Below are 2,882 nucleotides of genomic sequence, written 5' to 3'. Positions count from 1 at the left end.
TTGTTATTTTAGGTAGACAGAGGTAGATTTACTTCTGGTAGGGTATTCAACAAATACTTGAACTAACAAATTCCTGCAACCTAGCATTAGTGGCAGTGTTGACATTGAAATAAATAAAGTACACATTCCCAGCCGAGATACACAGAGTCTGAGACCAGGCAGAAATGACATTCCTTTCTGGAAGGCAGCATGGTAGATACCTTCTCAAATACAGACCCCAACATTGCTCAGAAGATCACAACAGGGATGTATTTGACCCTGTAGCCATTGGGGAAAAGCCACTTGTCACCCACCATATTATCATGTTTGTCTGCACTGAACTTGGTAAAGCCCCCACTTCTCTGAGATGCAGCTTTTCTGGTAGCCAGAGAACCTGAATGTGCCCCCGCCCCTGAATAGGGCCTTGATCACATGTTCCTGACTCTGGAGCTTGGTGCTGACAGACACAGTGATATGGCCAGAGTGAATCAGCCATTGTGCCCTGGGGCTTCCCTAAGGCAACTGCCATTCCTGTCTGGAGTCTAGACTGGGAACAGCCTGAGATCCAAGACATGCAGGTTTCATTTAAGAGTGGTCTTGAAGGTGCCTTAGGGCAGCACATAACAGCAACAGGCTGCACACACTACCAAGGAGGCTGCTTTGGTAGCCATTGCGCAGTGAGCACCAGGGAGTAAAGGAGCCCAGTTGCAGACATTGTTTTAGCTTTCAAGTATAAGAGAGTTTTTCTTAACCTAGCAAGCATTCATCTTCCCTTAATTGGATAACAACACCTTTGAGAACTTTCTTTCTACTCTCAGTCCTTGGGGGCGGTGGGGGAGACTCTATCCACTTCCATTTCAGTGGCAGCATATAACCAAGATGTGCCAGTTCCAATGCTGTACAAGGGACAAAATGTTAAAAGAAAGGGAGACAGACAGACAGACAGATCAGAGACAGAGACCCAAGGAAGTCTTTATGCTATTGTTTGACCAAAAGCTTAAATACCCATAGACTTTGGTTTCAGGAGTCCAAACATTCCCTTTGGGGCTTGAGCTATTTTTTGAGTCAAGTTCTATGTCTTGCAGCCAAAAGTTTCATATAGCTGGATGTGGGCTGTTGTAGCTTAGCAATTGGCTTAGTTGTGGAAGGGTGAGAACAGGAAAGATCCCTCTGTGCCAGATCAGGGAACTGGAATTCCTTTCGATATGGTAGTCAAGAAGCTGAACAAAAGATACCAAGCCTCAGTGTCTCAAGGGTGGAGTTTGAGATGTCGCAACAGATAGATGTCGAGATCTTAAAGGAGTCAGGTACTTGAAGTTTTCTAAAGTATCTAAACAAAGGGGCATGGGAAAATGGTCTCTGCAGAAGCAGAGAGGAAGAAATGACAATCTGGCTCAAAGGTGCCCTTCCTTCCTGTTGCCATCACACCCAAATGATAAATGGTCAAACACAGTGAATCGTGCCAGGCTGGAACACAGAAATCCTCTATCCCCTGCAGTGACAGAAAAGATATGAAAGTAAAAACTGATCATGGAAAGACTCTTGGGTCTGTGTCAACCTCCTCCTGCTGTGGCATCCATGCCTGAGGATAGAATTAACCCCTTTTTAAGTAGGATGACTGTATAATTTGTCATCAAAAATTGGACAATTTTGAGTATTAACAGTGGTGCTTTTAATAAGTATACCAAGTTGACAACTCTGAAGCAGATCATCCCAATTAAAAGAGCTGTGCACTAAGACATGGTGTTGCATCAAAATCAGTCCATGGACAGATCACAGGCCGCAGGGGAGAGCCTAAAACTATTATTATATGAGGTAGAGTATTAAACTGACTTCTAATAACTTACTGTTACACCCATAGATTAATGTATCTCTCAACTCTCAGCAGAGAAGCTTCCTTATGCAGCAGATGGTGATTAACACAGAAACCAAAATTGGCCAACATGCAGAGAACAAGAGGCTGTGGCATACTTACTCTTGAACAGGACACCTGTATCAAACTTCTGCCTCCCAAGCCTCAGGAATCATTGCAGAAGAGGGAGCAGAAAGGCTGTAAGAGCCAGAGGTGGTAGATGACCACAAGGAAACAGGGTTTTCCAGACAGCTGGTCAGTTACTCATATGAACTCACAGTATTGATGACAGCATGCACAGTCCCATGTAAGGGCAAGCCAGATAAAATCCCAACATAGATTTGGGGAAGTGGGTAAGAAACCCCACCCTACATGAGGAAGTACTGGCAACTGATGCCTTTGGGGAGAGGAAAGAGTCAGCCTCATTTAAGGATGAGACTCTTGGTAGGTTGGCCAGGCTCCAGTCGATGAACCCACACTGAAGGGCATTTGGGGATATATTTGACCATATATATATATATATATAGAGAGAGAGAGAGAGAGAGAGAGAGAGAGAGAGGCAGGCAGTAGTAGGAAGGAGACAGATGGGAGAGGACATCTAAATATAACCAAAATATATTGTATGAAATTCACACACACACACACACACACACACACACACACACAAATAGTAGTAAAAGAAGCTAGCCATAGTCTTCCTCATCATCAGATAATTATTTCAGGTTGCCCCTGGCAGAGACCAGGTGTCGGCTAGTCAGCTGATGACTGAAGAATGAACCAGCCCTGAGCCTTTCCTTAAAAGACAGAGTGTCCAGGCCCAGGGTTAGAGCCCAGAGGAATTCTGTACTCTAAACACAACAGCAAGCGTGGCTGAAACAGTGTCCCCCAAGAAGAAACCCAGGCCTTGTACATGCTAGGCAATCACTGACCACTGAACTACATTCCCTAGCCCCTTTGCTACTTTTTATTTTCAGGCAGGGCCTCACTATATTGCCCAGACTTGAATTTGAAATCTTCCTGTCTCAACTTCCCTAGAAGATGGGATTACAGG

At 44.6% G+C, this 2,882-nt stretch overlaps 1 pseudogene; it reads right to left on the bottom strand.

Annotated features, from left to right (window-relative positions):
• Nucleotides 1–569: 569 nt before the first annotated feature.
• On the bottom strand, nt 570–690 carry LOC115069926 (annotated as a pseudogene).
• Nucleotides 691–2,882: the final 2,192 nt, after the last annotated feature.

This window comes from Nannospalax galili, unplaced genomic scaffold (assembly GCF_000622305.1).
Source record: "Nannospalax galili isolate Female #2095 unplaced genomic scaffold, S.galili_v1.0 scaffold455, whole genome shotgun sequence".
Lineage (NCBI taxonomy): Eukaryota > Metazoa > Chordata > Mammalia > Rodentia > Spalacidae > Nannospalax > Nannospalax galili.
Note: the sequence above shows the minus strand (reverse complement) of the source record. Positions and strands in the feature narration are given on the sequence as shown.